Below are 15,550 nucleotides of genomic sequence, written 5' to 3' on the forward strand. Positions count from 1 at the left end.
AACCTTCTTTAGTGTTTCTTATAAGACAGGCCTGCAATCAATGAATTCTCTCAGTTTTGCCTTCATCTCTAAAAGATAGTTTTGCTGGATATAATATTCTTTATTATATCCAGCACTTGTCTTTTGCACCTACTGTTTCTGATGAGAATTCAGTTTTTAATTATATTGGGGTTCCCCTGTACATGAAGAGTTTTTCTTTTTCTGTGTTCAAGTTTTTTCAGTTTTCAACATTTGACTATGATGTGTCTGGGTACGGATCTTTGTGCTTTTATATACATTTGTATACATTTGTTGAGCTTTTAAGATGTACAGATTAGTGGCTTTTATCAAATTAAGAAAAATTCTAAGCCACTTTTTTGAATATTTTCCTGTTCCCTCTCTTTTTCTCCAGGTACTCCTATTATGCAAATGTTGGTATGCTACTACATTTCTCAGAGGCTCTGCTCATTTTTATGCATTCCTTTTGTTTTCTATTTCTCAGATTGCATCTTTATCTATTTACAAGTTTATTGATTCTTTCTTTTGCCAGTTTAAGTCTATTCTTCATACCCTCTTGTGAATAATTCATTTTAATTATTATAATTTTCGGTGCCAGACTTTCCATTTGGTTTTTTCTCATAATTTCTTTCTCTCTTTAGTAGTATTTGCTTGATGAGACATTGTTATGCATACCTTTTTGAAAATTCTTTAATTTTGGATTCTTTTAGTTCTTATGCTTATAGTAGCTGATTTGAAATCTTTATCTTCTAAGTCCACCATTTAGGCCATTTCCAAGACAGTTCCTGTTGTCTATATTTTTTCCTGTGTATGGTTCAAACTTTCTTTGAATATTTCATATTTTTTGGTAAAAAGTGAACATTTTAGGTAATATATTATAACCAGCACTGGTTGCTGGTTTCCATAACCCCATGAATTTCTGTGTGTTTGATTTCTTGTTCAGTAATTTAGCTGGCCTAGTCTAGCAAATCTGTTTCTTCCACTTTGTGTAGCCTCTGATGTTGTTTCTCAGAGGGGGCTAGGATAGGCATAATCAGAGCCCAGTGTTCTCAGTCTGCCATGGCTGAAGTAGAGCTTCCACTCTATGAGTGGGTCTGGGTGGAAGCAGTGAGGTCTCAACTTTGCCTGCCTGGAATAGAGCTTCTATAACTTGCAGCTAGGGTGATAAGAACGCTGGTGTCTTCCCCCTCCCAGGCAGAGACTGTGAGCCTAGACTGTGGACTAGGGTTGAAATGAGTCCTGTCTTCTTGAGTAAACCCACTGAGAATAGTGCCTTAGTCAAAATGAGCTGAGTTTGAGGCATGCCTTAAATATTGCATACTTTCACAGTGCTTACTCAGAGTAGTAGATTTTCTTCAGGAAATATTTCTCCATTTGCTTATGTCCTTAGGACAACTTCCAGCAACTTTTGTTGAGGTTTTAAATATTTTCCTCAGTTACGATTGTTTCATGGAGGATACAGTTCACATTAAGTATATCATCTATCCACCCCAGACATGTTGCTGCCCAATCACTTTATGTGTCTACACGGGAACTTAAGAGAATTTATAAGTTTTTATCAGTGGCAAAATAACACAGGGTGTGGCCATCGTAGGCTCCTTGGATTATTTCTTTTGATTCCTAGCTTCCTTTCTGACATGGTTAGGTGTAAAGAAAGGAGGGAAATCTATACACTTCTCTTCTCATTTTATACTTTCAATTGCTGACTTGGAAAGAGTGATGCAACTGAAGAACCATAAGCCCTACCAGCTATATTCAAGCTTTGGTATCTCTTCCTAAAAGTGCTTCTGGGTATGCATAAATCATATACATTGTAGCACTTTTATTGGGTAGGCTGATGTTGTTTTTAGATCACCTTAATTAAAGTTCACAGGAATGTGTGCTGAAAATATTTGGAACAAAGTATGTTTAAATATATCAATGACTGAGAGAAACTTGTTATGTCAATCTGAATAGTTTAGATTTTCCCCAAGTCTTCTAATACAAAAAAAAAAATCCTTTTCCCCAACCCTTTGAGAGTTCTTGAAAATTTATGTCACAAATATCATCTATAGAGGGGAAAAAAGCCATTGCTGTGAGTTACATGTGTTAATGTTGCCAAGAAAAAATATTAGGAGTGCATAAAGCAATTTTACTAGGTACATTATCCACTTTTGCCTCTATTAAGGTAGCTATTCAGAGTGTAATGCAAACTAATATGAGACAAGTGATAATGTAGTTAATGTAAATTTTTTGTTTTAAAAAAATTGGTACTTCCCGTTTCAGCTCCAACATAGAAAGAGCTTTGAAGTTGTTGCTTCAGACCTTACAAGAAGAAAAGATTTGGACAAATTGGAAGGAAAATGAAAAGAATTTTCTTGAGGTTGCAGGGCAAACTGGCCTTTCTAAATCTAGAGACAGGCAGAAAATGGAGAAGTAGGGGTGAGTTCAGCTTAGTTTCCAGAGCCACAGATGTAGGGGTAAATTTACAGCTAGATTTTAATTTTGATGAATTGCTGGCGTCTAATGTGGGCTTCCTTGAGAGTAATACAAATCCTCAGAACTCTAATTTTAAGGAATATCCCAATACTTTTGTGGATTTGACCTCCAGAAAACTCCCTAGGTTTGATGAACAAACAACAACAAAAAAACCCACTTCCTATCTTTGGCAGGAAGATGGAAAAATAACCATTTTTAAGTATGACCAGTGCTACCCCATAACAAATGTCGACCCCCCAATAGAGAACGACTTTACCATACTTTCTCACATAGGCAAGAAGGCAACTTCAATGCCCTGTAGGCTTCCAGTTTCAACTAAGGGGGGGAGGTGAGGTGGAGGCATGAAAGACAAGAAACCCCCGGGAAGGTCACAGACTCACTACCCAAAGTTCCAAAATTCATTGCCTATGGTCCCAGAGCCAACTAATGGCAGAACTAAGATGTCGAGGCATTTTTAGTAGTAGCCAAAAGGACATTCTTAAGGCCTCCAATAGCAACAACCAGGTTTAAAATAAAACAAAAATATTTCAGGTTTGTAAAATAAAAATAATTCCCATTTATCAATATAAATAATAATAGCTCAAAATACTTCATGATATTTTGAGACACAGCAGCCAATATTTGTAGATTGGCAGAAGTCCCTGGAACCACGTCTCTTAGAAAGAGTGGTTGATCAAACTAGCCTAATTTGGTCAGTGGCAAAGGTGACTAATTTTCAAGGGTGGGCCATAAATTAGTTCCAAACGAGTATACATTCTAAAAATAAGTTAGGTTTCTAAAGCAATTGGTATCGATCCAGAATGCATCAATCTAGAGAAGATATAAAAGTCATCGTAATGGAAACAAACTGTTCTCGCTGGCTCGGCTCACATCTTTGGAGATGCCTTCCCCATTGACACTTCTACCCTCTCTTCCAATCCCACTAGAAGAGTGAAAAAGTCTCCAAAGATGTCTCATTTAGTGGTCATCACAGATCTCTAGCGACTTGCCCTTTATTATGTTCCTATCTGACCCTCCGGGATGGTTCCAAGGATCCCAGGTGACTCCCTGCAGAGGCACAGACCTGGCCCCAGGGGGGAAATGCCCCTCCACAAAGCAGGAGTGCTTGCTCCCCCTTCAGAAGCCCACAGACTGGTGGTATTGTTCAAACAGCCACCACCTCTCTCCAACAACTTGGAGATGCAGATCTTGAATTGTGTGTGATGAATAGAAGAGGGAAAAAGGTCTAGACTAAATCGGAGTCATACACGTTAATGACCATCTCAGCATTGTTCCATCCGTCCTTGGATCTGGCTGCATTTCTCTTATGATAAACTTCTTCCCATGAAAAGTTTAGTCTTTCCTACAAATAGAGCTAAAGCACTCTTACAGATAGGGCTAGTTACAGCTGTATTGTTGTCAGCAGATCGTATTTTTTGGATCTTGAACCTCTTGATGTAGTAATACAGATGAAACAGGAAGATTAAAAGTTATTGGAATTTTTTTTCCAACTGGAAATGGGTGCAATTATTTTCTGAGCAGACATATTTACATTTAATGTGTGCAAAAACCTGTATAAACAGAAAGGAAATAAAGAAGTTTGTTTTGCTTTACAAGTTTCGGACTTATCAGCACAGACCACACACACACAAAATATTTTTTTTCCAGAACAGGGTAGAAACAACTCATTCAAGGTTTTGAATATTGTCTTTACAAGGCTTCTTAAACACAACAAAACAAAAAGCAATGCTTCTTATTAATCACAAATTCACACCACAGATTAAAATTTTTCTAGTATTACTTTTTCCATTATTAAGTGCTAAACACTCATCTGTTCAAGTGAAGCACATCCCTTTAGATCCCTTCAGTCATAGATTGACCTATAAAGTTTACATTTCTTAGAGGTTTGTTTTTTTTTTTTGCCTTTTTAGGGTTGCACCTGTGGCATACGGAGGTTTTCAGGCTAGGGGTCGAATTGGAGCTATAGCCACCGGCCTACACCACAGCCACAGCGATGCAGGATCTGGGCTGTGTCTGTGACCTACACCACAGCTCATGGCAACACCAGATCCTTAATCCACTGAGGGAGACCAGGGATCGAACAGGCATCTTCATGGATGCTACTCAGATTCGTTAACCACTGAGCCAGGACAGGAACTCTGAATCTATTTATACTATGACCTCTACCTCATGGTGTCAGTGTTTGTTCCATATCATTTCTGCTGTCCATGAATTCAAGATGACTAATAGGTATGAAAAAGCACTTCGATTCCCTCCATCTCTGAAATTCTGTGTTCTGAGACCTAAAGCAAATCACCTGTGATCAATAAAAAAAAAAAAATTATGTTACTTTTTCAGAGGTAGTTAGCTTAAAGCATTTATAGAGCTCCCACTGTGGGACTGAATTCTTTTCCAGGAGATGCAGTAACTTGCAGATATTACAGTCAATTTGGAAATAAAAATGCCCTATATAAGTAAAATAATTTGAAGTGCTGTATCACAGCAGGAAAAAAATGCCTATTAAGAAATAATAATACTTGGAGTTCCTGTCGTGGCTCAGTGGTTAACAAACCCAACTAGTATCCATGAGGATGTGGGTTTGATCCCTAGGCTCGCTCAGTGAGTTAAGGATCCAGTATTGCTGCAGCTGTGGCTGTGGCGAAGGCCGGCAGCTGCACCATTCATTTGTATATAGTATTATTCTTTCTTTCTTTTTTTTTTTCTTGTCTTTTGTCTTTTTAGGGTCGCATATGCCATGGGTACAGCCCTAAAAAGACAAAAGAAAAAAAATAATACTACATACAAATGTGTGATGCATAGCATACCAAACTTTCCTAAACAGTTACAGTGGTGGAATCGTATATTTTCATTTCAAAGGCCAAATCTCACACATATCTTTTGTAAACACATTAAAAAAAACTTTCTATTTTTAAACCTCTTGGAAAGTGAGTATTACTTATATGACCTTTGCATTCTTACCTATAATTATTTTCTTTAAAATAGTTTCTTATTATTAATTGCCAAGGTTCGGTTCACTCTCTTAGTGCACATAAAAGTATAGAGGGGTTAATAGTATCTCATTTCAGATGTACTTTGTTGTTATTAAAAGTACATCTGTTGCTTTAGCTGTTCTACTCTCCAAACATGGAACCAATTGTTTAGACTGAAGATGTGCCTGTCAAGTTTTGACCATATTGAAAGCTAAGTGTCAGGATTGGAAAAGACACATATCTGCCTATTCCTCTTGCTAAGTACAATTAAAATACTTTGGACATTATACATTAAAAAAAATGAGACTCTATGAGGGGAGAGAAGAGTGATTAAGAACCATAGGAACCAAGGAATGACATAGTAGTGTGTTTCCTGAGGGTTTTTTTTTTTTTTTTTTTTTTTTGTCTCATATATTTTGGAATTCCTGCTAGAGGATCTGATACCCAGAGATCCCATCAGATACAGGTGAAGGTGTCCCAAGGAAAGCCTGACCTCTAACCAAAGGACCAGAAAAGGGCCTGGCAAGACCAAACACTTTTAGAAAATAACCATCCAACTCCAGTCAAGCATCAAAACAAAGAGTCCTGCAGTCTTCCCACCAATTCTATCAGCAAAGGCTAAGAAGGGAGCCTGGACTCCACTATCCCTAGAATATGACAAGGTCTCCTAATTCCCCACCCATGGTGGTGTCAGAGGAGGCTGAGTAGCAAGGAGCCAGAAATTTTATTCCTACCCCAAGGTAACACCTCCACCCCCCTGTGGTGTCAGTGGAGACCATATGGAGAGTCTAGACTTACACTCTGACATGGGCGTAATGAGGCACCCCCTTCTCTCCTTCCTGAATTAGTGTTGGAGGAGGATAAACAGGAGTCATGGAATTTCACAACCTCCCAGCAGTATCGAGGACTGCCTCCCCCATCAGTAGAAGCCAAATGGAAGTAGGAACAAGTCAGCTCTCCTCCTTGGGGTGTCAGTGAAGACCAGGTGGTGAAACATTCACACCTGGCAGCAATGAGATAACAACCACAGGTTTCTTCAACCAGGGCGGTGTCAGAGGAGATCTGCTAAAACAGAAAATTAAAACATGACCCATATTCTCATAGCATAATAGCCCAGATATCCAGAAGGTAATAGAAAACTGCTTGCCATGCCAGAAAAATCTCAACTTGAATGAGAAAAGGTATTCACTGCCCAGCTGAGCAGAACCTCAGGGGTATGTGGGGCTGTAGCAGAGATGGAACATCTGTGTCAATGGCATATAGTCCCAGAAAGAAGGGAGAAAGAGAGTGAGACTGAAAAAAGTACTTGAAAAAATAATGGCTACACATGTATCAAATTTGGCAAAAGCTACAAACTACAGATTTAAGAAGCGTGATATCACCTAAGTAAGGTAAACCCCTAAAATTCTTTGCTCAGACACACCATGATATTATCTCTAAAAATTAAAGAGAAAGAAAAAAAATCTTGAAAGCCGCAAGAGAAAATACACTTTAGCTCTAAGGTAAAAACAACTTGAATAACAGTAGATTTCCCTTTCTTTCTTTCTTTCTTTCTTTCTCTTCCTTTTTTTCTTTTTCTTTTCTTTTTAGGGCCGTACCTACAACATATGGAAGTTCCCAGGCTAGGAGTCAAATCAGAGCTGCAGCTGCTGGCCTATACCACAGCCACAGCAACACAGGATCTGAGCTGCATCTGTGACTTACGCCACACCTTGAGGCAATGCCAGATCCTTAACCTACTGAGAGAGGCCAGGGATTGAACCTGCATCCTTACAGAAACTGTGTCAGGCTCTTAACCCACTGAGCCACAATGGGAACTCCAACAGCAGATTTCTTATCAGAATTTGTGGAGGCCAGAGGAAAATGGTACATTTTTCAAATGCTGAAAGAAAAATACTATCAACCAGAATACAATATCCAGTGAAAATATCCTTTAGGAATGAAAGAAAAATCAAGACATTCTTAGAAGAAAAACTAAGAAAATTTGTTGCCAACAGTGCTATACTGGAAAAATATGGCTAAAGAAAGTTCTTGAAACAGAAACAAATAATTTTAAAAAAACCCTTGAAAATCAGAGCAATGGAAAGATTAAAATTGTGGAAAAATGCAAGACTTTCCTTCCTTCCCAAAGTTTTCTAAATTATGTCCAATGTTTGAAGCAAAAATTATAACACTGCCTGACATGTTTTACAGCGAATATAGAGGAAATATTTAAGACAATTTTATTTTAGTCATGAGGAAAAAAAGGATTTAAAGGCAGATAAAGTTACTGTACTTTACTTGAACTAAGATGTCAACACTAAGAAGCAGAATGTGATAAACATATATATATATTCAGAACAAAAACAATCTATACAAAGAGATACACTAAAAAACACAATAAGTAAATAAAAATGGAAGTCTATAAAATGTTCTAGACTTCTGTTTTACCCACTGATAAAAGAAAATAGAGAAGTAAAACACATCATTTGCCTGGCATCTATGAGAGGAAGAAAAGGAAAGTTGAATTGGACTAATATATTTCAGGCATATATTACACACTACAAAGCCAGATACAAAAAAAAAAAAAAAATTCTGGATGCAATGTACACACTTAACAACTAAATGTAATGTAGAGATTCAAAAAATGGATGACTCCTTTTGGAAAAAATCAGGACATTGAAAAAATCCTTCCTTTGTCTTGCTGAAAATTCAACTCCCATGAACTACATTTTAATGGGGAATGAAGGCAATAAACAAGTAACACATAAGAAAACTATAGTTAATGATAAAGTTCTCTGAAGAAAATAAAGTCATGCTGATGGCAAAAAAAAAAAAAAAAAAGGACATAACTGCTGTTTATCACTGACAAGAGATGATACCAAAAAAAAAAAAAACCACTGAGTTTTTAATCTTTTGCTTCTGATATCTCTGTCAAATAAAATTATTTTTCATGCCCCAAAAAATGAACACACTTTGGATAGAATAAATTTAAGTCTACGATTGATAAGAAGATAATAAAACTGCACTTTGAATTCCTCCTTTAGACCTCCATACTATGTTACAAATGGAATGGAATATGTTATATACCAGATCAATATGTTGTCATCAGGGTAGACTGATGATGAGTCAAACTTTATATGATATAATCTGGTGGCAATAAATACAAAAATTTTCACTCGTGAGCAAAAAACCCACAACTGAACAAGAACAAAACAGCAAAGACATGCTATTTTTTATATCCTATTTCATCACTAGACAAGGTCATTATAAAATGTGAGTGATGAAAGGCTAAGGAGCAAAGATAGAAATAGCAACTGTTGTGTTGGATCATGGGGAATGGGGTGATATGGACTTTGGTAAAAAGCCCAAACCTTGTCAATGATGAAGTAGAGATTGGCTTGGTCAGATACTGTTTCCTTAAAAAGATATATCAAACTGAAACATGGAAACACCAGAGAGAATCCCTAGGAAAATCAGTGATCAAATTGTAGCAAGACGAAACACAGGTCCCCAAGCAGGTGTGTGAACAATCCAAGCAAATAGTTATGGACAGTATTTCTGCTGTATAAGTATCCCTCTTAAGGACAGATAACTTTACTATTGTACCAAAAATGTAATATGATATCAGGTAGCTTAACATGGTCCTTTAAACCTTTAGAGATTTTGATCTAAAGAGAGTCTGGTTTGAGTTAATATTGGGATGCAGATACTAAGAAGTAATAACAAATGATAAATAATAATAATATTCATTAGTATGTATTAAGAGAACTACAGTATGAAGAACTAGAGTGTGCTGTCAGTATTTCATGACTGTGCTCTGGTTCGAAGATCCATGAAATTTGGTGCCAGGAGCCATAACTTAAGAGAAATGAAAAACAGGAGGCTTTTCATAGGACAGTAAAGGTAACGAAAAATGAAATCAAATGTTCATTCTGGATTAGAGACACCTCAGTAAATACAGGTTACCCATGTTCAAGTACTTGGAGACTTACCATAAGGAAAGGGTATGATTTGTTCTATATAATCTCAAGGAGTGAATTGAAGATGAGTGGTTGATCTAAAATAGATATTTAACTTAAAGATAATAATGAACTCTAAAGATTTTTTTAAAAAATTGAATGAACTAGGAGTTCCCATGGTGGAGCGGAGGAAACAAATCCGACTAGGAACCATGAGGTTGTGGGTTCAATCCCTGGCCTCGCTCAGTGGGTTAAGGATCCGGTGTTGCCGTGAGCTGGGGTGTAGGTTGCAGACTTGGCCTGGATCTGGCATTTCTGTGGCTGTGGTGTAGGCTGGCAGCTACAGCTCCAATTCAATCCCTAGCCTGGGAACCCCCACATGCTGAGATGCTGCCCTAAAAAGCAAAAAAGAAAAGAAAAATTGAATGAACTAGATCATGATCTAGTGAATTAAATCATAGATTGTAATAAATACCTTATATAGAGAAAAACTCAAACCCTGAATAAGGTAATTCAAGTAGATGACTAGGACTTTTTTGACCCTAAGTTTCGATAACTGTAGTCATTGTGTCAAAGTGACCAAGTCGAATCTTTTATTTTATGTTGTTGACTCAACATTTGAAGAAGTATAGAATGGGAGACTCTTGGAGAAAGAAAGTACACAAAAGGCAAAAGTAATTACAACAAACCCCCAATGATCTGTTTTGTCTTTTTTTTTTTTTTTAAATCTTATCCATCATTATCACTGGTATAATCATTTAATCCTCCTTAAAATTCTTCAATCGTTCTAGCTTTCTCCTTCAGTATAATTTCTCAGCTTGGTGTTCAAGTTTTGTTTTTTTTTTGCTTTTTTTTTTTTTTTTTTTTTTTAAGGGCCGTACCTGTGACATATGGAAGTTCCCAGGCTAGGGGTCAAATCAGAGCTGCAGCTGCTGGCCTACACCACAGCCACAGCAATGTGGGATCCAAGCCATGTCTGCGACCTACACCACAGCTCACGGCAACACCATATCCCCAACCCGCCGGGCAAAGACCAGGAATCCAACCTACATCCTCATGGACCCTAGTTGGATTCATGTCTGCGGTGCCACAACAGGAACTCTGAGTATTTCTATTAATTAATCTATAATAACTCTCCAGCCCAAGATTTTAATTTAAGTAAAAAGCAAAGGGAATTGTGTATACAAAGACCTGGGAGTGGGATGCAGAAGCAGTGAATCAATGATCTGCAAAACTTTTAGTCTAAAGCAGAAGGATAAGTGGTGAAGCTGTTTAGGGTAAAAAGGAGACCATGAAAGTTCTTTGACACCATACTAAAAGTTTCTTTCTTGTTTGTAAATGATAACCTATAAGACAGTAGTAATATAAGAAGTGTTTGATCCATGAAGGAAGATATTGTTTGTGTCTGGCTATTAGAAAGTTGTCCTTCTTCAATACTTAAGTTCAGCTCTTTAGATCATGGTCTCAGTACTAAGGTAATGTTGGTAATAGGTTAGTCAGCATACAATACTGTAGATAAGCCACGTGTGTCTCAAGGAGTCAGGGGTGGTCTTTCCTAAGAGAAGCAGGTTAATGAAAGAAAACTGCTTAGATTCCCAGATAAATAAGTAACAGTATATATCTGGTCCTCAAGACAGATTTGTAGGATTTGTAGGTCATTGGCTGGAACTCATGAAGCATTTCAGCATGGATATATTATGGAAAACAGTGGGGAGACCTTCTATTTCTTCTCCTCTTCCAACCAACAGGAGCCAGGAGCTCTGACTTCCCAGACCTAAGGTGACACTTCATCAATAAAGGCAGATAATGAGATGGATGGAGGGTATGGAGATATCAGGGTGAGAAATAGAAAGCAAAAGACAGAACAACTACTCCAGGGAGAGGTACCCTGTGAGCACCCAGAATGTGATTCTTTTTTGTTGTTGTTGTTTCTTAGGGCTGCACCTGAGGCATATGGAGGTTCCCTGGCTAGGAGATGAATTGGAGCTGCAGCTGCCAGCCTATACCACAGCCACAGCAATGCAGGATCTGAGCTGCATCTTCAACCTACACCACAGCTCATGGCAATGCTGGATCCTTAACCCACTGAGCAAGGCTGGGGATCCAACCTGTGTCCTTGTGGATACTAGTTGGGTTCATTTCTGCTGAGCCACAACAGGAACTCCAAAGTCTTTCTGCTTAATTCCCTGTCCTGAGCTCTCACCTTGGGGTGGCATGAGAAATGGGCACTACTTTTCTATGGAAGGCAAAATTAGAAAATTATGCAATTAAACATGGAAAGCTAAAGAATTAGAAACAGCCCTAAACATTGCTATTTTACTCTAAAGAGTTTTTCAGATACATTTAATTTCAAAGTCATTCTATTTTAATTAATAATATAATATAAAGACAGAGATCAAGATTAAAAAATGCATAGTTCATAGCTATGTTTAAGTTATTTTCCTTGCATACATAGGCCTCATATATTTATAGTTTTGGTCAACTCTCCCTAACTGGAAAATAAGCTCTTATTTTTGGCTACAACTTCCTCAGTAAAAATGCCTTTTTAGTGGGGGAAAGTATCTTCCCATCTGACAAATGCACAATGCATAAAATATTAAAGAACTGAAAATAGCAAAGTGATGCGACCCCAGAGAGAGGACCTCTTTATACACAGCGTACTTCCCTGATCAGAACAGATTTGCTCTGTCATCTCTGAAATCCAAGCTGGGTCTTGTTCTCCTTGACCTTAACCAACCTGTGCAATAAGGTCACAATGATTTAACTGATGTTTCCAGTAGCTACAAGGTTTAACATTCAAGAAATCAATGCCAATTAATAAAATGCAACCTCAATATTGAACTATTAAACAGGTTTCCTAAAAAACATGTGAATTCAAAGAGAAAGAAATTTTCTTATTAAAACATCATTGGGGTTAACTAAAATTAACTAATTCCAGCCAAGGAAGTGTAAGCTTTTTAAAAACACAAATTTCATATGATGATAAAACATTGATTTAAAGATATATAGTATTAATCATACATATCAGCAGTTCAAGTAGTATCAAGGGAAAAGAAAAGCTTTCAACCACAAATTCTCACTATTTAGAGTCTGGCACAGTGATATTAAGTGTTTAAGAAGCAAGTCCATATCCCTGAAATTTGGAATAGAAGTGAAATATTAATATTTTTCTTTTTAACGCCTTCCAACACCAACGACAATGAAGTTTTACTTTTCTTTTTTTCTAATAATGTGTTTGTTCAAATTTGTTCAAATATTTTCCGGAAAAAAAATTAAGAATAGGAGTTCCTGTTGTGGCGCAGCAGAAACGAATCCAACTAGTATCCATGAGGATTCAGGTTCGATCCCTGGCTTCACTGGCTTAAGGATCCAGCATTGCAGTGAGCTGTGGTGTAGGTCACAAGCAAAGCTCAGATCCAGCGCTGAAGTGGCTGTGGCGTAGGCCAGCAGATGTAGCTCTGATTCAAGCCCTAACCAGGAAAGTTCCATATGCAGGTGAGACCCAAAAAGAAAAGAAAAAAAAAAAAAAAACTAAGAATAAGAAGAACATGCATGAATCATATTCAATTAAATCTATGGCAATTCAATTTTATGACACTTCAAAGATAGCTAAAAATCAAGAACCATTTTCTTTGTTCTCTTTATTTTTTTTTTATACTCTATACTATATCATTTCCATTGATAAGTCCCTACAGGCCTTTCACATTTTTGACCATTTGGATTTGACTTCCCTGTCACATTTCTTGACTTAGAGGCTTCATCAGGTATACTGCAAGCTGTGTTTCCTCTTGCAGTGTTATGGCCCAAACTGCTGTTCAGTTGCCATAATTGACGGTTCCATTCCTATTCTCTGAAGACAGAGTATGGTGTTCTCTATGGGTCAGTGATGCTGAATAAGTATATTTGTCACCACTTGATGGAATAGTTCAGTATTCTTGGGATTTGGACACCCATATTTTCTGTGATGTGGGCACATCAAGAGCTGAATTGCTCTGTCCTATGAAAGAGCTCACCCTGGCAGCCGTCATCAAAGCTACTATTCAGTGAACAGGCATGTCATTCGGTGAAAAGACACATGCCTGGAAAGTTTTCAAATGTCTTAGAAAAATAAGACAAGGCCCAGAGGTTAGGATTCCACCAATATTTATACCTACTCATTCTCTCTCAATGACTGTGCCTACCCCTTCTTTCCCTGTTGTAAGGAGCTTGCTATCTGGGTCAATAAATGAATATTGATTAAGCAGAGAATAATCTGTGCATGCTCTAAATCCAGCAGGTAGAATGAGGATGCCGTGCACCGTCCTGCAGCACCTGCCCCCTGGCCGGCCCAGCATCCTGCCCCCAACCCTGGGAAAGACCAGAGCATCCAAGCAAAGCCCACATTCCTCACCACATTTCTCATGTCCATCCCGCACCGGAAGTGTTTTCCCTGACCCAGACTGGTGATCCGCTTCTGCCCTAAAGCATGAGAAAGAGGCCATTAATTCTGCAGTGAACTGGGTTTTGAAAGGATCACTTCTGCATGAAAAACAGAAACCAAACTGCCTGTAACTCTCATGTTTCTATGTCCCTCCCATTAAGTGGAACAGGGGAGGGTTTATGCTACTTTTATTTTAAAAAGAGACATAATGACCCCTAATTAGGAATATTGCTGGAGGCTGTGTAGAGAGGATGGGATTTGATTGGAAATTAAGATGTTGAAGTGGAAAGTATCTCAGTGTCTTGCTAAGGGTGCACTGGTCTCTTTCTCTTTTAACTACAAAATGTATAAAAGGTGTTAGGGCTTCCAGAACCTTTTCATTGTTCTGTGTTACAGCTCAGAGAATGGCCCTATGGAGCGTTAACCCCCTTCACCCCAAGAGAAGTGTGACCCTTCCCGTCTGAAGGAGGGGGAAGGGGAAGAGGCAGGAAGACAGGGCTTGGTTTCCAGTACTTGGCATGAACCACCCCAAAGCTGGCGAGGGGGGCTGCCACCCCAATGTCTGTTTCCCTGTGCAGCCGGCCCTGGAGATCAGACACCTACGGCTGTTGCAAGAAGGAAGAGCTCCCATCCTACGGGCGCAGGTCACAGGGCGCTGATGTCAACACGCTCTCAGAATCTATAGAGAGGCTGGGGCTGGCCTGGCATTTGGGGGGGGGGAGGTAGATGGGGGCCTGTGGTCTTTGGGGAAGCTCTATGTAAGGAGCCACCGCAGGCTCCAACATCACCCCTGTGGAAATAGTGTGACCGAAGGGGAGAATTTTGGCCTGAATGCTGCAGGCATTGGGCTACCACGCTGCCTGCTTTAATCAGCTGGAAATGATTTAGCCTCCCTGACTTTCTCTAGTTCTTTCTGTAAAGCAGGGGTAGGAAAACCTATCCTGTCACATCTCCCTGAGGAAAAATAAAATAGGTAAAACCCTCCAGCACGTGGTAGGTTTCCTATCAGTGGGGGATCTGATGGTAGTTACCACTCTATGGGTGCTCGTCCTGGACGGTGTCATAGATTCTCAGTGTCACCTTGCACCCCAAAAACACATTCCCATCATACCTCCTTTACTTAGGGCCCTATGTTCAGCTTTCAGAAGTGACTACTGTCCTAGGAGAAAAATTATTTTGTTCCAAACATGAAAGGTTTAGATTTTCCGGATTCAAATGAACTTACTAACAAAACAGAAATTGACTCACAGATGTAGGAAACAAATTCATGATTACCAAAGAGGAAAGGGAAGGGATCAATTAGAAGTTTGGGATTAATATATACACACTACTATATATAAAATAGATAAACACGGATTACTGTAGCACAGGGAACTATAGTCAATATCCTGTAATAACCTATAATGGAAAAGTATTTGAAGAAGAATATATGTATTGTGTGTGTGTATAATTGAATCACTTCGCTGTAGGCTGGAACTAACACCATTGTAAATCAATCATATGTCAATTTAATTTTTCTTTTAAATAAAAGTATCGGAAAAACAGGTTTTTAAAAGCTTAGATTTTTCCTCTCAGGGCCCTCCCCTTCTGCACATTTCAAGGAAAGGTTTGCTGTCTCCAGACCAGCTCTTCCACTTGGGCTTTTGTGATAGGATGTTATCATTAAGGACCTCCACGTGGTGGTGAAGCAGGAGAAAGAGGTTTCTGTAGAAATGCAAACATCATGGCGAGAGGTGGGGGAATTT

At 38.5% G+C, this 15,550-nt stretch overlaps 1 long non-coding RNA gene across 1 annotated transcript; it reads right to left on the minus strand.

Moving 5' to 3' along the window:
* On the minus strand, positions 211–6,501 carry LOC110255608. The gene is made up of 2 exons (XR_002336148.1): positions 6,243–6,501; positions 211–4,025 (listed from the first exon to the last, which is right to left on the minus strand). It is a non-coding gene; the product is annotated as an uncharacterized LOC110255608 (long non-coding RNA).

This window comes from Sus scrofa, chromosome 10, assembly GCF_000003025.6.
Source record: "Sus scrofa isolate TJ Tabasco breed Duroc chromosome 10, Sscrofa11.1, whole genome shotgun sequence".
In the NCBI taxonomy this organism is placed as follows: Eukaryota; Metazoa; Chordata; class Mammalia; order Artiodactyla; family Suidae; genus Sus; species Sus scrofa.